General features: G+C 39.6%; 1 protein-coding gene and 1 long non-coding RNA gene across 7 annotated transcripts in view; one reads left to right on the forward strand and one right to left on the reverse strand.

Annotated features, from left to right (window-relative positions):
* LOC119841149 (transcription initiation factor TFIID subunit 4-like) overlaps nucleotides 1–26,485 on the reverse strand; it is a 215,303-nt gene that overhangs the window by 70,265 nt on the left and 118,553 nt on the right. The gene's annotated exons all lie outside the window — the stretch shown is intronic.
* On the forward strand, nucleotides 6,577–7,628 carry LOC122456243. Its single transcript, XR_006275014.1, has 2 exons — nucleotides 6,577–6,632; nucleotides 7,566–7,628. It is a non-coding gene; the product is annotated as an uncharacterized LOC122456243 (long non-coding RNA).

Genomic DNA, 26,485 nt, shown 5'->3' on the forward strand with positions numbered 1-26,485 from the left:
TTCTTCTCCAAATCACTGAGCTTCCTTTGAAAATCCCACCCTTAAACACTGCCATTTATTTCATTGGCAAGTACTATGTACTATACACCTTCAGACCATGATTTCTATGAAGACTAAGTACAAATAAAAAGCCAAAATAGTACAATAATTCAAATACTTCCTTTCATTTCAAAATCTGAAGTTTATTTTGACCATTTCACCTACACTTAATATTCATTTTAAGAAAATACTCAAAAATTCCTGTATCTGAACATTAGGAAAAGTTTTTTCTGGCAACGTGGTAATGAAAAGTTGAATTTCCAATTACTGTAAGGGATTAGGGTTTAGTTAACATCAGATTTAGTCACAGACTCGAGGAAGAAAAGCAACATACTTGATCTACAAGTCAGATACTATTTGTTGCAAAAAGGGGAAGAACAGAAAATAGGAAAAAATATTTCCTTGGCAAAAAAAGAGAATGCTTAAAATGTAGTATATTTAATGTTTAAATCTGGTTATTCTTTGACACCTTCTCCTACTGTGAATTTAAGTTCTATTGTCTTTTTTGCTACTTAAAGTTTGCATGATAATTTCAACACAAAAATTATACACATCCATACAACTCACTCATATATAGGATAAAGGAATTAATTAAATGCCAAAGTGAAACATGGGCATAATGTCTATGTGGTAGTGCAAAGGTCTATATGTACTTCCCTTTGCCAACTCATATTAAGTTTTTAGCTCAAATATCTTTGGCTGTCTTCCAGATTAAATGCCAGTTAGATAGACCTGCTCGCTTACCCTTTCAAGGTAGATAGGAACAATGGTGAGCTCTAATCATTTACAAAGGTCATGATTGGAAGCTAGCCCGTAAGCAGTCATTTAAATTTCGATTGATCCCTATTTGTAGTCAGGGAAAGAAAATGGACATTTCAGCTGTATTGTAATTATGAGGCTTCAAGGCAACTGTAAATAGATGTGCAAATCTAGATACTGGCAAATACCGTAGAGAAGAAATTATTACTATAGTAGAACACATAGCCAGGAAAGGTTGAAGATAAAACTGCATATAAAAAAGATCAATCATCTTTTTGCTAATTTGCCATGCTCACCAGCCTATAAGGGTTATCACAATTATCAGAAGTCTGCTGAATATTTAAGTTAGGGCCAGCTGGCTTAGCATGATCTCAGACAAAAGTGTAAAGCAGAGGGCTAACCCAGAATGTGAAATTTTGAACTGGAGAAGAGTTTTAATTTTATGGGAGGCTACAGTCAGGAATGCCGTATGAAAGGAAACTGACATAATACAAAATATATTATTCAAATACATCATTCAAAGTTGGAATTCCTAGACCAACTGCACCTAAGTCCTTTCTTAAGCAAATGTACTATTTTGTATTACTGTATACAGTGTTAGCTTGAATGTTTAATATATGCACATAATATGACTGAATAGGTGTTCTCGGAATCATAATTCAAAATTCCTTGACTTTTGTACAAGCACATTCTGAACCATAAACATGGCACTGCTGTAGATTTTGCTTCATGGGGAAAATCCTTCCTTACCTCTAAGTCTATCAAGTGCCCGGGAGCTGTTTCATAGAGCAAACCTGGGCAGATTTGGGAGCCTGCAAAGTGGATCAGCATCCATGTATTCCTTAATTTCTTTGTCCTTTCATTTTTATTGTATTGTTTCCCTAGCCCAGTGGTTCTCAAACTGGAGGTTGGGACCCTTCAGGGGGTCGCGAGCTGTCAGCCTCCATCCCAAACCCCACTTTACCTCCAGAATTTATAATAGGGCTAAATATAAAAACAGTGTTTTTAATTTATAAGAGGGTTCGCATTCAGAGGCTTGCTGTGTGAAAGGGGTCACCAATACAAAAGTTTGAGAACCACTGCCCTAGCTTCTGTTTGCCAGAAACTGGGAATGAGCGACAGGGAATAGATTACTTGAGGATTACCTGTTCTGTTCATTCCCTCTGGGGCACCCGGCATTGGCCACTGTCGGAAGACAGGATACTGGGATAGATGGACCTTTGGTCTGACCCAGTATGGCCGTTCTTATGTATTTTTTAAAATGAAAAGAACTATAGCTGACTGCTTGATATCATAGAGCAATGTGCCTAGTGTATTTATTTTAATTACCACAATATTGACTGTTCAAATAAACACACAGAGCATGTGCAATTGACTATAATACAAGACAAAAAGTGTGGTCCAATGGATATGATACCAGACTGAGAGTCACAGGACATGGGTTCTATTACACGAACCTGTTCTGTGACCATGAGCAAGTTACTTCACCTCTCTGTGCCTGTTTTCCCTCCCACCCTTTGTGTTGTGTAGACTATAAACTTTGCAGCCAGGGATTGTCTCCTACTATGTGCCTTATTTATACTACCTACAATAATAGGGCCAGATACATACACAATACAGTTCGTAAACAACTGGCTCATCAGTTCACATCTTAGTATCCTGTAGGAGAATACTGCATCCCACATATAACTATTCCTTTTGTACGTATCCACTTCAAATATGTTCAAGACATTTGCCATCAGTGAGATGCACAAGTTAAAATTTTAAAAATAAGCTTAGTTTAAAAAGTGGTGACGTGAAACTGGTGCTGTATAACTCAGAACTCTCAAAAATATTTAAAAAGTCATCTTTGAGATGTAATATGAGAAAATAAAAGTCAAAGGAGATCATTTAAAAGTTTGCATTTTCTGAAAATAGCAGCTCAATGAAATTACATTCTCAACAGTATCTACAAAGTCACTATCTTACATTATGATTATCAGAATAGACCTTGATCCTGCAAATGGGATTAACTTTACAAACAAGTCCTCCCATTGAAGTCAACAGAACTTTTTGCAATGCGTAAAGTTAAGCACAGAGGTCTCTTCAGGATCAGGGCCTTTGGTGCCATCTTCGTGAAATTTCAGGAAATACTTTATAGTAGTAAACCAGCTCATCATATATATTTTTACACTTTTCCACATTATATGGATATTTAATATTAAAGACCAGAGCTTCGTTTTCACAGACTTTTACATCTAAATTTATATTAGAAACCCAAGCTAGATTATTCCCTTTGGAAAGTGAATGCTGCCATTATTTCTTCCCCCATTCCATCAATCCCTCCCCCTCCATCTCATTACCCCACCCGTCCCCTTTCCATCCTTTCAGCCTTATATTTAGGATTTAAACAAACATGCCAATCTATACTATACAAGAAAAAAAGCTTGCTCCTATACAGCTGTCCTTCAACATTTATAAGTTCATAAATCCAGTTCATTTTACAGCATTTTAAAAGTATTAATAATAGCTCCTTAAAAGTTTAAAAATAAAACATCTTTTCATGACCCTTTTATCCTTTTCTGTCTGGCCAAGACTAATTTTTAGTGTGCTTTCAATGAAGCTGAAATTTACTTGGCTTTGTTGTTGTTATTTAATAACAACTTTAATGTACAGAAGTCCTTTTTTACATAAAAGCATCTTTCTAGCATTGCTGGATGAAAACAGCACTGAGGACATTTCTCATTACTTAACTACTGCAAAGCCAGCAGTGAGAGCACAAAACATCGTTTTGTTTTCCTCACACAACTGTTCATTATATTATTTTTAGTTTCTCAGCAAAGCAGTGGCAGATTACAAATACACCATATTTAATATCAATCACAACTCCACCCATCACATTATTATAATTGTGAGAAAGGCTGTAATTTTGGCACATGGCATAAACAAGCTGATAGTGCGTCTATTTGAGATGTCAGTGTTAGCACTGCTTACTAATTATTTTCACAACATAGGAATATGTGGCATGGTTATTCATGTTGTGTTTTGGAAATAATTTTAGAACAAGAATTTTAATTCTCTTCTGTGCAACAACAGATAATATGGTGGTGATAGTTATAGAAATACCAATAAATAATTCTATTTTAAATGTAAACGGATGCCTTACATTTTTATTTTTTCTTATATTTTGCTATTTCTTCTACTGGCACGTCGCTTAACAGTAAGATGATGAGATGAGTGAGATGAGAATGGGTTGGTTTGCAAGACTTTTTTTCCAAGAACCAAAAACTAATGTTACTGCATCCATGTATGAAATTGTATATTACATACTGAGAAAATACAATGGCCTACAATTACTCTCCAGTGTAACTCTACTGATTTGTACTAGATATGAATTTGGCCCGATGTGGCATTCACATAATTGTCTGACCCTCTCCAAGTGAAGACTACAGATTTGAATCCAAACACTTTTTCTAGTTCTGAAAATTAAATAGCATGACTGCTGCTAGAATTCCTACTGCAGACAGATGGTTTTTCCTCTTGAGAGAATGGGAAAGCAAATATCCCAGGAGGTGGAAACCAACAGATTTCAGGTCTTCTGGGATCTGTTGAGGTTAACTATGCAAACATACTAGTGAGTTTCACCTCCCGAATTTCAGAGCTTGTTAAAAGACAGATGTGAGTTAGATGCTTCCACCAAAATTAGCCAGGAATTTATATTTCAATGTATCTCATTTTTGTGTGCGTCATAAAATATTCCTGAGATATTATAGTTATATACATCTCAGGAATATTTTATGACACACATAACAAGATGGACCTGTTAATTTTATTTTTATTCAGTACATTTATTAACAAGCCAATACTGGAAGTATTTGTTGAAAATAAAAATGTATAATTATTGTTTTTACAGGGGTTACCCACTTGATCTCACATTTTATGCACCCAAATCACTGCAGTCAGTTAGCTAGATGCCTCAATGCAGTGACTGGCACCCACAATTATTTCCTCTTAAAATCAATATCATTTAGTTAAATGAACACACATTCTAGATCATAGGCAACTTTAAAAATACAGCTATTATTTTGAGTTAGCACCTAAGCTCCATGAGCAAAGTTCATATTTTGGAACATGGTGCTTACGTGTTTCTGCACCAATACACGCTGATAGGTAGAACAGTCTAATAACAAATGTAGACGCTTGGCTGAATCATTTGGTTCTGATTATTATAAATTCCCAGTCATTATAGGTATATTCTTTCATACACTGGTCCAAATCCTGGTCTTAGCACATCCACACTGTAGCCACTGAGGTTTAAGTAGATTCCAAAAGAGTGCGCCATCAGGATTGCCAAATAGTATTATCTTGTCATCAAACCCCACCACGACCCAGGATGGGGATGGATTCCATAATGCTGATTCCTACTAGTAGCAAAAAGAAAAGGGTACTTGTGGCACCTTAGAGACTAACAAATTTATTTTGTGAGCTACAGCTCACGAAAGCTTATGATCAAATAAATTTGTTAGTCGCTAAGGTGCCACAAGTACTCCTTTTCTTTTTGCGAATACAGACTAGCACGGCTGCTACTAGTAGTAGTAATAGTAAAGGTTTATATTATGATAGCACCCAAAGTTTCATTATAATTTTGAACCCCATTGTGCTGGTTGGGTTCCAAACACAGAAAAGAGAATTCCTGACCCGTAGGGTTTACAATCTAAAGATACAAAACAGTTGAATGGTAGGGAATGGGGATATAATACACAAGCAAATTAATATGGTGAAGAACTGGTCCCAGCTTTATTAGTTACATGTATTGCAAACATTTGCTGCTTCTTTTTTTTCTTTTTTTTTTTAACTGGAGGTAGAAATGGGGAAGAAGGGATCAGGAAAAGGACAAGTAAAGAATAGTTACTGTTTGTCATTTGTCTTAGCCCTGGTCTACACTACGAGTTTAGGTTGGATTTAGCAGTGTTAGATCGGTTTAGCCCTGTACCCGTCCACACTACAAAGCCACTTTTTCAGACTTTAAGAGCTCTCAAAACCAGTTTCTGTAATCCTCCCCAACAAGTTGATTAGTTCTGAAATCGATCTTGGTGGGTCCAATTTGGGGTAGTGTGGACGCAATTCGATGGTATTGGCCTCCGGGAGCTATCCCAGAGTGCTCCATTGTGACTGCTCTGGACAGCACTCTCAACTCAGATGCACGGCCAGGTAGACAGGAAAAGCCCCGCGAACTTTTGAATTTCATTTCCTGTTTGGCCAGCGTGGCGAGCTGATCAGCACAGGTCACCATGCAGAACTCTTCAGCACAAGTGACCATGCGGTCCCAGAACTGCAAAAGAGCTCCAGCATGGACTGAACAGGAGGTACTGGATCTGATCGCTGTATGGGGAGATGAATCCATGCTATCAGAACTCTGTTCGAAAAGACAAAATGACAAAATATTTGAAAAAATCTCCAAGGGCATGAAGGACAGAGGCTATAACAGGGACCCGCAGCAGTGCCGCGTGAAACTTAACGAGCTCAGGCAAACCTACCAAAAAACAAGAGGGGCAAACGGCCGCTCCAGATCAGAGCCCCAGACATGCCGCTTCTATCATGAGCTGCATGCCTTTCTAGGGGGTGCCCCTACAACTACCCCAGCCCTGTGGTGGACTCTGTCAATGGACTCTCACGCAACAGGGATGCGGATTTTGGGGATGAGGAAGATGAGGAGGAGGAGGTTGAAGCATAGCAAACAAGCGGAGAAACCGTTTTCCCCGACAGCCAGGAACAGTTTTTCACCCTGGATCTAGTACCCTTCCAACTCACCGAAGGCAGGCTCCCAGACCTAGAAGGCGGAGAAGGGACCCCTGGTGAGTGTACATTTGTAAATATAACACACGGTTTAAAAGCAAGTGGTTAATGATTAATTTGCCCTCAAGACTTGGGATGCATTTGTAGCCAATACACCTACTGGAAAAGTCTGTTAACATGTATGGGGATGGAGCGAAAATTTTCCAGGGACATCTCAATGAAGCTCTCCCAAAGCCTTTGCAAAAGGTTTCTGGGGAGGGCAGCCTAATTCCGTCCTCCATGGTAGGACATTTTACCACGGCAGGCCAGCAGCACGTAGCCTGGAATCATTGCATGACGAAGCCTGGCAGCGTATGGTCCCGGTGTTTGCTGGCATTCAAGCAACATCTGTTCTTTATCTCTCTGTGTTATCCTCAGGAGAATGATATCATTCATGGTCACCTGGTTGAAATAGGGGAATTTTATTAAGGGGACATTCAGAGGTGGCCGTTCCTGCTGGGCTCTTTGCCTGTGGCTGAACAGAAATCATCACCGCTGTTAGCCACGCGATGTGAGGAGGGGTGAAGCGAACATCCCAAAGAATTGGGTGGGTGTGGGTGGGGTGGTTAGTTGGGTTTGTGCTGAACATTAACCCGAAAACTGAAGCCTCTCCTTTTAAATGGCCAATCCATTTTAAAGGGCCAACCCAATGGGTGCTTGGTATGTGAAATGAGGGCATTGCTGTTTGAAACCATTCCCACATGTTAGGAAGGTTAAAGAAGTCAAAAGACTGTGGCTTAACATGTCTGCCTGCAAGCCGAATTCTGTTGCCCGTGTGTGATCTCTCACACCATACCGGCAGGCCCTCAATATAAGAGGCAAAATGAGACCTTGTAAAGAAAGCACACATGCTATGTAATGTTAGCAGCTTAGTTCACCGTGAAAGAGTCTACCCATTGTTCTCTAAAATGCCTCTTTTTAAGGACTAATCTCCCTTTTTTCCCCTCCCGCAGTTGCAAATGTTTCATCGCTCCACGTATCATCTCCGTCCCAGAGGCTCTCAAAGATTAGAAGCCGAAAAAAATGCACTCGCGATGAAATGTTCTCTGAACTCATGCAGTCCTCCCACGCTGGAAGAGCCCAGCACAATGTGTGAAGGGAGACAGTGTCAGAGTCCAGGAAAGCACAAAATGAACTAGAGGCAAGGAGGGACGAGCGAGAGGAGAGGTTGTGTCAGCATGATGAGAGGAGGCAGGATGCAATGCTGAGGCTATTGGAAGATCAAACTGATATGCTCCAGCGTATGGTTGAGGTGCAGGAAAGGCAGGAGGAGCACAGACCGCTGCCGCAGCCCCTGTGTAACCAACCGCCCTCCTCCCCAAGTTCCATAGCCTCCTCACCCAAGATGGCCCAAGCACACGGTGTGGTGGCCTACAGACACCCAACCACTCCACCCCAGAGGACTGCCCAAGCAACAGAAAGCTGGCATTCAACAAGTTTTCAAGTGTAGTGTGGCCTTGTCCTTCCGTCCTCCCCTCCTCCACCATCCCACCCAGTGCTTCCTCCCTCCCCCACCCCTCCCAGGCTACCTTGGAAGTTATCCCCCCATTTGTGTGACAAATTAATAAAGAATGCATGAATTTGAAACAACAATGACTTTATTGCCTCTGCAAGCGGTGATCATGGGGGGGGAAGGGAGGGCGGTTGGCTTACAAGGAAGTAGAGTGAACCAAGGGGGCAGGTTTTCATCAAGGAGAAACAAACAGAACTTTCACACCATAGCCTGGCCAGTCATGAAACTGGTTTTCAAAGCTTCTCTGATGCGCAGCATGCCCTGCTGTGCTCTTCTAACCGCCCTTGTGTCTGGCTGGGCATAATCAGTGACCAGGCAATTTGCCTCAACCTCCCACCCCACCATAAACATCTCCCCCTTACTCTCACAGATATTGTGGAGCACACAGCAAGCAGTAATAACAATAGGAATATTGGTTTCGCTGAGGTCTAACCAAGTCAGTAAACTGCACCAGCGCACTTTTAAACGTCCAAATGCACATTCTACCCCCATTCTGCACTTGCTCAGCCTATCGTTGAACAGCTCCTGACTACTGTCCAGGATGCCTATGTATAGCTTCATGAGCCATGGCATTAAGGCGTACGGTGAGTCTCCAAGGATAACTATAGGCATTTCAACATCCCCAACCGGTATGTTCTGGTCTGGAAAGTAAGTCCCTTTCTGCAGCTGTTCCCACAGACCAGAGCTCCTGAAGATGCGAAGATGTCACGTACCTTTCCCGGCCATCCCACGTTGATGTTGGTGAAATGTCCCTTGTGATCCACTAGTGCTTGCAGCACCATTGAAAAGTACCCCTTTCAGTTTACGTACTGGCTGCCTTGGAGGTCCGGTGCCAAGATAGGGATATGCGTTCCATCTATCGCCCCACCACCCACTGCAGCAAAGCCATCCACTATGACCTACACATTTCCCAGAGTCACTAACCTTGCTAGCAGCAGGTCAATGATTGCATTGGATACTTGGATCACAGCAGCGCCCACAATAGATTTGCCCACTCCAAACTGATTTCTGACTGACCAGTAGCTGTCTGGCATTGCAAGCTTCCAGAGGGCTATCGCCACTCACTTGTGAACTGTGAGGGCTGCTCTCATCTTGGTATTCTGGTGCTTCAGGGCAGGGGAAAGCCTGCCCCATTGCCACCAGGATGGCCAAATTGCCAGGGCCCATACTTTGAGAGAAATCTGTGTCCATGACCTTATCACTCTCTTCACTGTGCTGCCGTTGCCTACTCACCTGCTTTTGCAGGTTCTGGTTCTGGTTCTGCATATACTCCTGGATAATATGTGTGACGTTTAGAGCAGTCACAACTGCCGCGATGATCTGAGCGGGCTCCATACTTGTCATGGTATGGCGTGAGTAGGAGAGCAGAGTGGCAGCGAAAGCGGTGGGTGGATGACGATGCTGACAGCAATATGGCGCCTGCACAGACAAAGGCGCGAAATGATTGTCAGCCGTTGCTGTCACGGAGGGAGGAAGGGGGAAGCAAGGGGTAGGCTGGCAGCAGATGGTGCAGTACGACTGCTAGCCGCCGTCGTCTCCCGGTGCTCATGGTGCTCACGGTGAGAGAGCAGCCTGAAGCAGAATGGCCCCCTCAAGAATTGAACTTGCAACCCTGGGTTTAGCAGGCCTATGCTTAAACCACTGAGTATCCCTCTGCAATATTCCAGACAGGACTGAATCTCTATTAGACAAAACTTAAAGAAGAGAATGACCTGAGTCGCTCCCATTTATGTCCAGGCACCCGACAGACCTTACCAAGGTGTGCCAGGAGCACCCATGTCTGCCCAGGAGCCCCAACAGACAGTACTGAGATCTGCCAGGAGCACCCCTGTCTGCCCAGGCACCGTGACTGACCTCACCGAGGCTGGCCAAGAGACGACGAGGACAGATACCAGTTGTACTGCACCCTCTGCTGCCACAAGGCAATGAGCTGCTGCTGTGTAGCAATGCAGTCCCAAGTTTGCCAGCACCCAGGAGACGTACGGTGACGGTGAGCTGAGCGGGCTCCATGCTTGCCGTGGTATGGTGTCTGCATGGGTAACCCAGGAAAAAAGGCACGAAACAATTTTCTGCCGTTGCTTTCACAGAGGGAGGGAGGGGACGGGGGTCTGATGACATGTACCCAGAACCACCTGCGACAATGTTTTTTTCCCCCATCGGGCATTGGGATTTCAACCCAGAATTGGTTGGCGGAGACTGCAGGAACTGTGGGATAGCTACCTACAGTGCAACGCTCTGGAAGTCGACACTAGCCTCGGTACTGTGGACGCACTCTGATAACTTAATGGTCTTAAGTGGGGACACACACAATCGACTGTATAAAATCGCTTTCTAAAAATCGACTTCTATACATTCGACCTAATTTCATAGTGTAGACATACTCTTAGTCATAATCAGAAGAAAGAGGAATAGTTACTGTTTGTCATTTGTCTTAACCATAATCATAAGGCAGGGTTTTGTATACCTTGTGGAATCACATTGTGGAGGGATTTGAAGGGAGACAACTTAGTGCTTGGGGAGTCATTGGAGTGCTTTTCTTGTTCATTAGGGACAGCATGGGAGGAAGAGCAGCAGTATTAACAGGAGAAACTGACTGTTGAGCAAGTAAAGGCTGGCAGAGTGAAGGTGGGGAGTCGATATCTCAGTAAGTTACTAGGTCATTGAGGCTGATTGGGACTAAGTTATGAAGAACATTAAAAGGTAAAGACTGTATCTGAGGCAGACATAAAGATGGAGCCGGGAAAAGACTGAAAAGGGGTGGATGTAACCAGAATGACAGAGGCAAGAAGATGATTTTAGAAACATAGTTTTAAATAGACTTGAGGGCACCAAAGTTGCAGTTGTCAAACCAGAAAAGAGGAGGCTGCAGTAGTCAAGACACAAAATGTTGAGGGCTTGGACAAGAATTTTGGCTGTGTAGACAGACAGGAAAGGCCAGATTTTAGAGATGTGTGTAAAAATAGTTGCAAAGAGTTAGAAGCTGCCTGAACAGAGTCCAATGAGAGGCAGGAGTCTCAAACTTTAGCAAGCCAAGGACCCCCATTTTGATTTTAAAATTTGCGCAGACACCCAAGGCCCCTGCTCAGCCCCAGGCCCCTCCCACACTCCACCCCTTCCTCCAAGACCCCACCCTAGTGGTGTAGCCAGCATGGGATATTGGGTGGGCCCGAACATTGGATGAGTGGGCAATTACAGGATGGGGATGCTGAGAGGGCAGGAGGAATGGGGGGACCCGCCTCCCCCCACCTCCTGCAGCTGAGCTTTTGCGGGGCAATGGATGGAACCTCTGGCCAGGGGCTCCCCCGGCGCACACCCAGCTCCAAGAGGGGACACTGCTCTGCAGCACGCATGGCTCCCGGCTCCCTTCCCACCACTCCACGCCAGGCCAGATCCCTCAGGCAGCAGTTTTGGAAGATCTGCTCTACTGCTGCCAGCCACTCGCTCCCCCTCTTCCCAGTGCAGATTAGCCACTGGGACAAACAGGGGCCCCAAAAAAATGGGCACACCCATGCTAGCACCCGCTCTGCCCGCAGCTCCTGCTGGAGAGTGGGGTGGGAGCACGGGGGCTTGCCCCGCTCTGCCTAGCTGCCCGGCACTGCACCCTGGGAGCAGGATCGGGGCACTGGGACTTGCCCTGGTCCTCCCGCCTGGAGCACTGGTTGGATGAGCAGAGTGGTGCAAGCCCCCATTCAATGACAGGAGTGTCGGGCAGGCAGAGCGGGGCAAGACCCCATGCCCTGGCCCCACTCCATGACAGGAGCACCAGGTGGGGCCAGGTGGGGCAAGCGCTGGGGCCAGAGCAGAGCTGGGGCCAGAGCAGAGCCGGAGCTAGGCATGACTGTTAAATGGGTTGGCCATGGCCCATCCAGGCACACCTGTAGCTATACCTCTGCCCCACATCTGCTCCCCCCCTCCTCTTTCCCACCCCATCCCCCAAGTGCACCCTGTCCCCACTCTTCACCCTTCCTCCCAGTTCCTCCTGCACACCCCTGAACAGCTATTCTGCTGCATGCAGGAGCCACTGGGAGGGAGTGGGAGGAGTTGTTCTACGGCATGCAAGAGGCACAGGGAAGGAGGGAGGGAGGGAGGAGTTGATCAGTGGGACTGGCAGCCCCGGACATGACTTGCGGACCCCCTGGGACCCTCGTGGACCCTCCGCAGACCCCAGTTTGAGAAATGCTGTCCTACAGCATCTCTTTTTTTTTTTAAATCCAATCTTGATTTAAAGACTGCCAGTGATGGAGAATCAACCATGACCCTTGGTAAATTATTCCAATGGTTAATTACCTGTCAAAATTTTGAGACTGGAAATAAGGTGCAAGTTGTCTAGCTTTAACTTCTAGCCATGGAGGTTATCCCTTTCTCTGCTAGGTTGAAAAGCTCCTTATTAAATATTTGTTCCACATGTATATACTTACCTGTAATCAAGTCACCCCTTGATCTTCTCTTTATTAAGCTAGGTTGAGCTCCTTGACTCTATCACTATAAGGCATGTGATGCTTAAGGGGTACCCAACATTGTGAAACACTTACTACCACCTACCATTAGCATGAAGTGTCTTGTCTGTGCCGTCTGTTGATCAGCTTCCCGAATCCACCAGCCTCTGGCAACACATTACCTTGCAGGACTCGCTCTCTCTGTACAGGTTAGCAACAGGACCAGTGTTGACCCCCCAAGACACTCCAGTAACTTAAGCATACCCTTTCCCAGAAATCCATCATTGTGGGCACTCTGGTTTACAATTTATCAATCAAATAATTTACAGTTTATAAACATCCTTCTTCAACTGTGGACACCAGAACTGGACACAGTATTCCAGCAGCAGTCACACCAGCGCCAAATACTGAGATAAATAACTTCTCTACTCCTACTCAAGAGTCCCCTCTTTATGCATCCTAGTATCCCATTAGCTTTCTTAGCCACAGTGTCACACTGGGAGCCCATGTTAACTCCCAAATCTTTTCCAGAGTCAGTGCTTTCCAGGATAGCGTCCCTCATCCTGGAAGTATGGGCCTACAATCTTTGTGCCTATATATTTAGTTGTATTAAAAATGCATATTATTTGCTTACGCCCAGTTTACCAAGTGATCCACATTGCTCTGAATCAGTGACCTGTCCTCTTCATTATTTACCATGCCACAATTTTTGTGTCATCTGCAAACTTCACTGGTGATGATTTTATGTTTTCTTCCAGGTTACTGATAAAAACATTAAATAGCATAGGGCCAAGAACCAATCTCTGTGGGACTCCACTCGAAACACACCCACTTGATACATTATTTGCAATTACATTTTGAGACCTATTAATTAGTCAGTTTTTAATCCATTTAATGTGTACGTAACAAGTATAGCCCAAAATGCCCAGCTATACTAACTATGTTCTATATGCAATTTGCAAACATAATGTGGTCAAATAAAAAATAATTATCTCCACAACAAAGCTATATGCTGCCCCTTGCGAATGTTATTCCTGTGACTAAATGAAATTATTAGTCCGTCAGCCATGATGGCTATAGGTCTAGTCAAAAGAGATCATGACTTTATTGTACTGGATAAGATATATTTTTCTTTCCCACGAGCCTCTAACTCAAAAACTGTTGAAAATTATTGCTTAATACTATAAAAAAGTTCACCTTTGGGCAGAAACTAAGCTCGGAACATTTGAGCCTCGAAGGTGAATGTTTCACAAAGTAATGAGCACCTGAATACTGTTTTGGAACCTTAATTAGAGCGGTTGCGACCAGAATTCACTACTGCTATAGACCCACGCAGCTTATTACTTCTGGTTCCATTAACATTTGCTCCATTATTTTAGTGAGAATATAAAATTACATTTATGGTACAAAAATTGCTAAGTGCATCCTTGTCTTTTTTTGTATACCAGTACTCCCTATGATTTTCTAAAGTCAAGTACCTCAGCTCATTAACCATGATTTTTCAGAAAATAATTATCAGTGAAACATGAAGTGACCTGTTTCAGAGTAGCCATGTTAGTTTGTATTCGCAAAAAGAAAAGGAGAACTTGTAGCAGTTTAGAGACTAACAAATTTATTTGAGCATAAGCCATCGGATGCATCCAATGAAGTGAGCTGTAGCTCATGAAAGCTAATGCTCAAATAAATTTGTTAGTCTCTAAGGTGCCACAAGTTCTCCTTTTCTTTTTATGAAGTGACCTGAAGAAGAACTCTATGTAAGCTTAAAAGCTTGCGTCTCTCACCAACAGAAGTTTGGCCAATAAAAGATATTATCTCACCCACCTTCTCTCTCTAATATCAGTGAAACAATCATTTAAGTTCCTTAGTTCCACAGAGCAACAGATCTATACAAACTTTCCAAGACTTTCCTTAACTGCTCTTTACCAATAGCTTTAAAAAAAAAGTCAGGGTATTCTCAATTTGTAATTTTCCAAACTACTTTTAAAAAATCTTTTTGAAGTCAGATTTTAAAAAGGAATTCATTATCAGATTTTTTTAGTCTTTTTAAATTGTATGTCTCTTCATTTATTAATAGGCTGATTTTCTTTCTAGTACTCCTTTATTCCCAAAATATTTATAAATGCTTTTCTCATTTCCCCTATTCCCTTTGATTAACACATGTTATTTTGTGGTTGCCATTGGTTTTTCCTTGCAACTAATTTTGTATATTTTTGCTTGGTTGCCTTCCTGATTTTCTATTTTCAGCACTATTTCTTTTTAACTTAAGATCTTTGAGTGGTCATATTTACAGCCACATTAACTTCTACTTACATCATTCCTTCTTTGACACAGGAAATGTACCAGTAATTTGTTGCACCTTAATTATAGTATCTTTCGGGTTTTCCCAGATGACTTCTAGAATGGTGGACTTTAATACTTCTGTCCATTTGACTTTGTTCACTGGATTTCTTCAGTCTTTAAAATTTATTTTCTTGAATTCTAATACACTTGTACAGTTCATCTGCATGCTGAATTCAAGTTCATAGTACCAGTCCCAATCTTCTCTATTATTATCTCTTGCTCCCTCCATTCCCAGGTAAATCAGTACAAGTACCAGTAGATTTTGGATTGTTTCTCATTTAGTCAGAGTCTTCACTTTTTGAATCTTAAAATAATCTTCTATGTTTCTTAAGAACCTCTTTCATTATGCATGTTTGGTTAAATGTGTTACTCAACAGATAACTGGGGTAATTAAATTCCTCGTGTACATGGTACCTTGTGGTTTTGAGTACAATGATATCTGCTCTGGAATTTTACCCCCATGTTCTTCATTGCTGAACTATAGCTTTCTTGCTGTGTAACACAACCCTCCACCTCTATTACTTATACTCTATCTCTTAACTACTTCTGATGTTTGAAATAATTAAAAACTACTACAGAGCTACTTTGCCAAGAACTACGGTAAAACTAGGTTTCTATTATTTACTTTACAGCAGTCAACTGAAGTCTGATCTATACAGTAAAATCCTGGCTCCAGTAAGTCAATGGGGAGTTCTGCCAGCGACTTCAATGGAGCCAGGTTTCACCCACACAATCTTCAGTTAAAACTAAACTACCTTCCTATTTTTAAAAGGCAATATTTGCAAATGGTTTTACAAAACTTCACTGAACATGTGTTAACACCAGAAAGGGCTTGTCTTCACTACTAAGGTAAGTCGACCTAAGTTACGCTACTCCAGCTATGTGAATAATGTAGCTGGAATCGATGTAGCTTAGGTCAACTTACTCCGATATCTTCACTGTGCTGCGTCAACAGGAGAAGCTTTCTGCTTGACTTACCTTAGTCTTCTCTGGGACCTGGAGTACCAGAGTCAACCGGAGAGCACTCTGCCATCAATTTAGTGGGGCTTCACTACATCTGCTAAATCAACATCAACTGCATCGATTACAGCAGCGTTGATCTTCCGGGTAGTAAAGACAAGCCCAAAAGCTTGAGATGAGTAGAAAGGTTAAGTGTGTATAAGATATGACTTAACCACAGATTCTAGTAAAAGCTTTTTTAATCAGGCTTTTGAGAAAGGAAATGCCCAGATTTTATTTTATATCAACACTACACCATTCTAATGGGAAATTGGTATCTTTAAATTGACAATCATTTTAGAAAGTGAGAAAAATGTCACAATTTACTAAAAATCATTTATCTGAATTAAGTAATTTTAATCAAGTGGTTAGAGAGAATGTCACTGGACCTAATTTTTAAGTGTTATAAACAAATGGGGAATGGGGAATGTAGGGGATAGTTGTGCTGTTTTTGTAGTCTGGATCATGTTTTGAGCAAGTGAAACTGACATGACAAAAACAATTTTAATTTATTCTATACCTATTTTTGACTTAGGAACACATGGCATGAAAGTATTCTACACTTGGCAAATGTAAGAGTGGGGAAAAATTAGCATTAGGAATGAGAATAGCCAAACTCCCACTTTTTTTTCCCCACCAAAAAACTTCAGGGGAGGTGTTTGAAGTCCATTAGTAAAACACAAATTCTATTTTGGAATGTGAAACATGCCTGCGATGTAAATAATCTAAATCTTTAGAGATAACTATAACAAAACTGCTACCATGCATTTCTCCTACAGATGAAGGGCACAAAAAACTAGTGTGGGGACAAAATATTTCATATACTGACAAGTAGCAAATTAGGGAGCCTTATAAGTACAATACGGTAGTCATGCCTTTCTATTGATCACATATAATTTACATCTTACAAAGATGTGAATTCTTGCATTCTCACTCCACAAGGAAAATCTCAATGATTTATTCATTTCAAATAAAAAATAGAAGGTAGATGAGAAGAATTACTTCACAGGCTGTAGCTTTCTCAGGGCACTAGTGCTAGGCTCTTCTTTCTCACTGCCCGAAGGGGCTTTGTGTGCAAGTCCCTCTAATTAACAAGGTGAATCATGCAGCAGTTCTCTAATTAGTGAACATGACAAGCCAATGGAAATGAGCAGTCAGTCCTGATGTACAGATATGGTCAACAAAAAGCATAGCAACATGCCATTAAAAAAATGTATATTTCATGTAAATAAACTATAAAAAAGTAAGAGAGCCAGTGTAAAGCCTGTTTTTCTTTTTCATGTTTTATGCTTATAATTGTTTTCAGATATAAATAATGACATATATCAAGGTTTCCAACCGCAAGTCATACCATACCACCTCTCCAAAATCCAAAAGTAGCTAGATATCCTACTCAAAACAAGCAGCTGCTTAAGGGGCAGTATTTGTTTTCTTGCTTGTTTCTCCATTTTAAAGAGCAGCAGTTACATTAACCTTAGTTTTGAAAACCCCTAATTAATCCCTCAACAAAGATACATACATAAAATGGGTGTGGTAGTTAGACCTTTGTTATTATTGTCCTATGCATTATAAAAAGCTGTCTGTATATATATACACACATTCCCACAATTTCAGTCTTTTGCATATGGAAGGATGATCAATAATCATAATAAAAATTAGAGAATGGTATCTGCATTGATAAAACAAAATTGGACAATCCAAATTGTACCTCTTGTCACAGAATTCTTCCCAAATATAAACTTCCCTCAATCTTTCAACTCCCCACTACATTTCCCCCAACAAATACCTCTTGCACCTAAAATACCCTCAAAACATGAAGTAGGATTTAAATTCATTTTCCATTCTTTATTCTAAATTAACTTCCTGGTTTGTGCTCTGAAAACCTTAAAAGCACTACAACAGTCAGTGGTGGAAGGTACCAACATTAGTACATGTTTTTCCACAGCAAAGTTGCATAATAATCTCTGCTATTTACATCCCAGTGTTTCTCATCAAATGGACAAAACCGTGGATTGACCTCACCACAAATACCCCACCCTCGCAGAGCCCCAAAATAAACACTCTTCCCATCCTCCTCTTCTAACTGGAGAAATAATATCCTTCTGCCCCAACATATCAATGTTGGACAACCTCAGTTGGACCACTTCAGTTTTAAAAACACTGGGGTGTAAATACTAGTCCTTATGTAACAGTAGCTCCACAGCTGTAAATTAAAAAATTATTTTTAAACTGCTTTAGCACACAATTGGATGACTCAAAGTCATGTTACAATGAGGATTCATGATCTATAATGTTATTTTTTGTGAAATTGTGATTGAACAGAAATGTTAAAATAACCTATAGACTATTTAAATATTCTGTTCTATCAGTACATTTTCACTTATTATTTGCGAGCTTCTCCTAACTTCTCTTAGATCTCATTCAACATAACCATCCTTAGGACAGTACCTAGCAGCTTTAAACACAGACTGAAGAGTATCCTCTTTTGACATCAAGGCATAACTGATAATCTGCGAACAACTGAACTATGATCAGCCATATGCACAGAGAAAGTATTCAGCAAACAACCTGTCACAAATGCTTATTGTTTCAATAACCAATTCACCAAAGGACTTTACTTCATAAAATACATTACAAACACTGGCACATTATCATCAAAAGACAGTTGTAATAAAATGTGAAACTGGAAAAAAAAACACACCAAATTGAGGTTTACAAGAGTTTGGGTGGATCAGAAAGCTCTAGATTCCTCTAAGCATCTCAATATAACGAAACCAAAATAAAGTGATTGGAAAAAATGTGCTAAATAGGAGATTAAAAATAGGATCTTATCTAACATCAAGAATATCTAAATGGTTGGTTTTTCACCAACTTTTATACACAAGGATGATTTTATATACATATAAAACCATACTGTACTTAAATAAGAAAATTATATAACAATAAGAGGCAGTTGTCCATATGTAATATCTTCTATGAGACAATACAATCCATCACCAAGCAGCCAAATTCTGTTCTTATTTGAACTGGTGTAAATCCAAAATACCTCCACTGACATCATTTGAATTACTCCAGAATTGCACCAGTAAGAAAGAGCAGAATTTGACTCAAACTGTTTTAAAGAATAAAAACAGACACTGGAAAATGAACACAAGAGAGTGAACCCATTGAATCAAACAGGTCAAAAGATAATTTCTTAGGCAAAACATTCAGGTCATTGCATCTTTCACCAGGTATTCTACCATCTCCAGCATTTGCATGATAATGGTTACCACATTGTTAAGTGTTCCTGTCTTGATGCCTGTCAGGTTTAGTCTGTGTTTATACAGCTTCAGCCCCACTAAAAATTAATTGAGGGTTTTTATGAAATGTACATTTATTTCTTGAAAGGTTAGTAGTATAGTGGAGCAAATTATAGAAATTTTACCATCATCAATTATGCAACTAGGACAATTTCAGAAATTTGTATAATAGAGATAACAGCAGCTTTCAAGGTTGTCAAAGCAGGTATTACATTGCCCTATCTTAGCCTGAAAGAAATTTTCATAAATGGAAACAATCAAAAGAGTCTTGAGTTGCACTAGGGGAGAAGTCGAATAGTTTTAGGAGAACAACTCCTGGTTTGGCATTAATAATTTCCACAGTTGTCCACAGCAAATCGAGACTTTAAGGAAGATCTTCTTCCTCCTAGTTCTGTATTAATGAATTTGAACAAGACTAAGACTCCCTTTTTTTGGTGAAAAATTATCGAAAAATCACTTGCACATCTAGCAAAAAAAATGTGCTCAAAATTTGGGAAACTAAGACTTGACACAACTGATAGCAAATTGCACATTACCATTAATACCTGGGACCAAGAGTAATTTCCTAATTTATTAAAACAATATACCATAAAAAATTGAAATAATGTCTATACCCAGCACAAGCAGAACTACCAGATAAATAAAGGATAATAAAAATTTGCACCTACATAGTATCTTTCTCTCAGGGCACTTTACAAATATGAATTAAGCCTCACATCAGCTCTAAATTAGGTAAAATATAGATTGGGACCACATGACATATTGAAATGCAGCCACCTCTGGGGACAGAATGCAGTGGCTGTGAAAAAGTATAATCAACAGTTTAAAATAGGAGTAAAGAGGAATATTTTAATCACTATCACTGGAATTTAGCCCAGACCCTGAAACAAACACCTCTATTTTCATGAAATGTGCCATGGATTCTTCCATAACCAAAAACTGCCTTGCTCTCTTTTCTTTTCTGAAACATGACATCTCCAGCAGCTCTGTGGGCCTGATCCAAAGTCCTCTGAAGTGAACAGACTTCCATCAACATCAGTGGGCTCTGGATCATTCTTCATATCCCCTAACACAATGCCAGGGGTGTAGAGTTGACCTCAATCTGGTCAATCAAGGTACAAGTATTAAACAGTTCCTTAGAAGTCTCCCACCAAGCATGAACCAGCATGATTCTAACTTTGCTTATGATGTCAGAGGATCACTTGGTGAGATGACTGCAGGATTCAAAAGTTCTGAGGGCACTCTAGTAACAATTCCTTTTTTTACACAGTGGAAGAAGAATGCCCTGTCCCCTGCAGTCAGCAGTGTGGGGGAGCACACATCTTGAATAGACTGCAGGAGAGGCAGCAGAGCACTCAGATGTGAGAGTACATACCTGGCAGGCAAAGGACTACCCCCTGGGAATGTTTCCCCTCCTCCGCCACATATTTAAAGTTTCCTGGTGGCTGTCTCACCCCTTTTGTTCTTAGCTGTAGTGTAAGACCTGTATTTTTAGGATGCTGCAGGTCTCACCGATTGCCTGTTTTGGGATCAGAAAACAAAATTTCCTGCTGGACTAAACTGGCAGACATTTGGTGATCTTTGTCACTTTTCTTACAGTATCATGGGGACACAGCTGATTTAGACTCAATAGTGGAGAGTGGAACTGTGCCTGTAGGAAAACAGGAGACAAAGTCTTTTCGGCCTGAGGTCCTCTCTAGGTAATCTCTGCCCCCTCACCTGCATCTGTTTTTTCCAAGAACCACTGTTAAACCACAAAGAAGCAGTTTTATGGTGTTTATGTAAGAGGAGTTGGCAATCATCAATGATAGATCTATACTAAAATATACTAAAATCAATCTTCAGTATTTAGTTTCATCTGTCTTGAAATGGGAGCTTGCAAATGTCAAAAGAATCAAAGGTAGCCTAGACAGTGACCTTTGACAGTAATGTACTTTCAGCGACTTTCCCGATCTGTACCTGTTAGTAAATCACACTAGGTATCCCCTAGATTCTACCACTACACTACAGCAGTGGGAGTATTTTGCTTCTGTAGCACAGCCAGATGCACACCAATGTCACAATACACTGTGCTGACTCAGGACTTTAGGCCTTCTTACAACAAAAGTTACCATATATTCCCACAATTTAACCACGCCCTAAAAACCAGCATGCAACATAAAATGACAAATAAAAGCACTAACTAGTGGGATGACAGAAAATGTCCACATTACCTTCTCCTCCAGAAAAAAGGTTTCCAGAAGACACCTCTCCCTACTGGGATAGTAGTAATACATTATTTAAAAATGTGTTAAAATACCATGCAGAAATGTTTTAAAATACCAATGTTGTTTGCAAGTCCTGCAATACACCACTATTTTAAACGATGAAGTGGGTTCTCAGAAAACAAAAAACCTCTTCTGTATCAATTATGCCTCTAAACAACATCTTTTAAACCAGATTTTTAAAATTACCACCAAAACGTACATGTTTAAAGTTAGAGAATAAATAAAAATCTGAAATTACATAATTTCCCATAAAATCTGTATTGGTCCCATCAATCTCACATTCATTTCATACATATTACTTATCAAGAGAACATTTTCTATCTCTACTGTGTTCCTGAATACAATTAACACCTGATTTCAATCTAATTTCCCATTTTATGTCTTTGACACCTCCCTAAAGCCTACTTCACTTGTCTGACATATTTGCCAGATATTATGAGCACTTCTTGCAGGATGGATATTTCTTAATCTTATCTTTCAGGGAGTTAATAGATTTTCATGTGGTTTGACAAGTGAATACAATCTTTGGTCACATAGGGTGAAATACCCATTTAAGGTAATAATACTGATAGCATGTCAGAAATAAAGATTAAGAAGGCTCTTCAGAAAATATACATGTTGTGTTTCTAGTTTAAAGGCACAAAATATTTTTGTTTTGTATCTAATTAAGCTTACCTGTGAAACTAACGGTGAAGGGTAGTAAGGAATGGGGTAGAGGAGTCACGATATGAATTCCAAGAAGATTTAACAGTTTTGTTTAGATTTTTGCACTTATTCCTAATTGTGTAAGCCCATACAGGGTAGGTGAGATAATATTTATTGTACCATCTTCTGTTGGTAACAGAGACAAGCTTTCAAGCTTACACAGAGCTTGTCAAAAGCTTTTCCTTCTCACCAACAGAAGTTGGTTCAATAAAAGATTTAACCTCACCCACCTTGTCTCTCTAATATCCTGGGACTGATACGGCTACAACAACACTGCATATAAGATCATACAGTCATTAATTATAGTTGCATTTATACACAGAAGTTAGTAATGATTTTCAGTCACTTCTCTTCTCTCCTACATTATATTGAGAGATATTTTAAAGAACTAGCAACAGCTCAGTCAACAGAAGCTCATTGTCAGTTAAGAAATAGAACAAACATATAGCACCCTTGTTCCAGTTTTTCCCTTCCACATGGAAAACATCTTACATCATGACTTCCCCACAGTCAAAACATGGAAGCTAATCGCAAGCTTCAACAATATTCATTCAAGACTAAATAGGAACAAGAAATCCTATGAACTGTTACCTGAACTGCCTAATAACCCAAAGAAAATGAGTGACTTTCCTTCAGACATCTAAATTTCACAAAAAGAAAAGCAGTACTTGTGGCACCTTAGAGACTAACAAATTTAGTCTCTAAGGTGCCACAAGTACTGCTTTTCTTTTTGCGAATACAGACTAACACGGCTGCTAATCTGAAATCTAAATTTCACAGATATTCGAATCCATGTCTGGTAAAAACACATTTAAGGGAAAACTGACCACATTGTTTACATTAGAAATGGTAATAATGCAATTTATTTACTTTAAAAAAAATAGTATTACTAGAGTGAAAACAAGCACTTTTTTTTTTTTATCAACAACACACTGAGCGGTCTCTCATTAACCAATTAAGATGATGTGCCTATCAGTAGAGTGTTTAATGGAGAACATAAAATATTTGTAATGCAAAGACTAAACTAAAAACAGCAAATGAAAGCAATACACCTTTAGTCTTCCCCAGACACATTAATAATCAGCTGCCTGGTTTGTATTTTAAGTATGATTAGAAAGCTATGCATGCATCTAAATATAAACAGAAATGTCTGTTTTACAAATCACAGAAAATGATACTTCAACTTTTACCCTTATTACAACCTGTAATCTAACCAATAGTAGTTAATATTTTATTGGGTTAAACTGACTGATATTGATGATTATTAAGGTTATAAGTCAGTCACGGATTCCGTGATTTTACGTGACCTCCGTGACTTCACCCCGGACGGCGGGTCTCTGGCTTCCATGATTTATTGTTTATTGCCCACATCCTGGCCGTGACTTTTACTAAAAATACCTGTGCCAAAACTAATGATAACAAAACTAACTTTTACAAATGTTTATAGGAATATATAGCCTCAAAAATGTAATAATTAAGGGCCAAATCCTGTTGTGCAGGGTTTCCTGTTGGAGAGCCACATGGGAAGACTATTGTATACAGCTACAGAGACAGACATACTGGATATCAAATCACATAACTTCTCTCTACTTCATTTACCCATCTGTTAAATAAGAGAATATTCTACAGAAGCGTTGTGAAGATTAATTCATTAATGTTTCATAAATCACTATGAGATGCACAAGGAAAAGTTGTTATGATCTCAAACAAAAAAAAAACCACTCTACACCTGTTCTGACAGAACGAAGGTTGAAGTTAAATTGTTCTTTGAAACACTAACATTGTAAAAAAGTCTCAATGACTGCTATAAAGATTTGAACACCAAGCTTAACTCTGCCCCTGTATCCTTGTCCATCTTTCACCTGCTGGTTGGAGATGATTATAGCATTTGCCACAGAAAACTTCAGTCTACTCTACTAAGTATATGCCAAGTATATAAATTGCCAAATAATGACCATTATTTGTAGAATGTTAGAACAGATACCTCTGTTTTCAGTCTATTATCAGGTAGAGGGGGTTTCCACTATGTATCAGGAGTGTCAGGGTGGACTGGGGATAAACTTTTCTATCTGGGCCCTGTACTAAAGAGACTAAAAATGTGTCAGCAGGAGGTATGATAATTCCATTATATTCTGGTGGTATACAAATAATAAACAAAAGAAATGTAAGCGTAATTTATCAGGACATAGAATTAAGTTATATTTTTAAATATAAACCAATTTATGGTATTTGGATTCTTTTAGCTTGGTACCATATTGATCACTGGATAGTAAAATATTTCACATCATATTTTTATTAGACATGTTTGTGCAAATATTTAAAGTATGGTACATGTGACCATATGATAAATTAAAATGAATGTTTATATTAGACTTTTTAAAAACTATTTCTTACAGAACTAGGTTTGCAGTAACTGAATTTTGTACTTTATGTAAACATTGCTTTAGTCACAACATTTCTACTTAGCTTAAGAGTTTCCTATTTCCCACGAGGACACCTCTCACCTATGCCTGTTCTGGGATAAAAATAATTGCCAGTATCGTAGAAATGTAGGGCTGGAAGGGACGTCGAGAAGTCAAGTTCGTCCCCCTGTGCTTAAACTTACACCGTCCCTGACAGATGTTTGTCCAACCTGTTCTTAAAAACCTCCATTGACGGGGATTTCACATCTCCCTTGGAAGCCTATCAGTTATTACAAGGAACTCATCAAAATGTTTTATTAATATGGCTATTGTCTTTGTATTTTGGAGCTTTAAATAGCATATATATATATTCTAAGAAGCGTGACACCATATGATAATCATGGATAGAATCTAATTAGTCCAGAGAGAGAGACTAGAGCCCAGGCATCCTGTTCTCCATCCACTGGATAACACTGCTATAAGCACAATAAAATGTTGATATTAAATATACATCACAGGATTGAGTGCTCAAATACCTGGGATTGTGTCTACTTTTCTAGAACTAAATCTAAGGCTTTGTCTACACTTTTTTTTTTGTATTAGTGTAGCTACAGTTTTGTAATGAGGGAAAACCTCAACAATAAGGGCCTGTCCTTCAAATATGTACAGTAAAAAAAAATCAAGTTTAATTGGTAGAAATACTTTTTGAGACTCTAATTTTAAAACTTTGCATGAATCTTAAGAATTAATTCTTAAAGTTTAAATAATAGGAAAACTGATTAGGGCAAAAAATGTTTACATAAGGATACTAATTTTCCACTTATATTGTTCCAGCTGTTATCCTGTTAATTGAAATAAACTATTGATTAATAAATACATTTATTCATAGCAAAAATATGGATAATCAAATTTGATGTGACCATCTGCGTAAACATTTTTAATTCTTCAACCATACAGATTTTTAAAAAAACATAATTAGTATTCAAAGGAATTAGTATTCACAGGAAATATCTGTCTTAATTGATATTGCTGTCTGCAGCTTTTGTAAATGTAATATTTCTTGAGTTGGAAAATCATGATAGACTGATACCACCGAAACAAGACATTCTAAATGTTAGTACCAATTGACACTACATGATATTTCTCATCACATTTAGTTAACAATGGCATTTGATGCCAGTGATGGTATCAATTAAAATGTGAAGCATTTATAGTTTCTATATTATAGTTTAAATACACATATGTAAACAATAGGAACTTTTTTTTCAGATCCCTATTCTAAAGGGATACCAAATCTCAAAACATAGTTTTTTCACTAAGAAAGATCTAACACGGGTTTGTACCAATACAGATAATTAGAAGTAAAATTAACTTCTAAAAGATTAACTACAATAGAACTACAATCAGTGTCCCACAAAAAATGAACATTTAAGAGGTAGGATAAATTGTTTCACTCTGCACAAAGATCTATGTGCACTACATGGGTATAATACAGGATTTTATAAAACAGATCAGACCATTAAGCTCATCAAGACCAGTATCCTGTCTGTTGCAGTGATCAACACTGGATGATTCTTAGGAAGATAAAAACCCATCTCCAACTATGGATCACCTCCATTGTTCTCTCTAGGGAAAAGTAGTGTGGTTTATTGAAATAGACTGGATGTAGTTTAGATTTTTCCTGGACTGAAAGGGGCAATCTTCAGCTTGGGAAAACTTTGGGGTAAAGGGAAGGCAAAAAAGCTCGCTCTTTATGCTCACCCCCAATTAATCCACTTCTTGTCTAAACCAGTCTTTCCTGCTTCACAAGTCTTGGCTGGAAAGAGATTAGGACCTTCCTCTTGATCCTTGGCATTTTGACTTCTATTGTCAAAACTCCCATTCCTGAATAGGAACTGCAATGTCATGC

The sequence above is a fragment of the Dermochelys coriacea genome, chromosome 12 (assembly GCF_009764565.3).
Source record: "Dermochelys coriacea isolate rDerCor1 chromosome 12, rDerCor1.pri.v4, whole genome shotgun sequence".
Classification (NCBI taxonomy): domain Eukaryota; kingdom Metazoa; phylum Chordata; order Testudines; family Dermochelyidae; genus Dermochelys; species Dermochelys coriacea.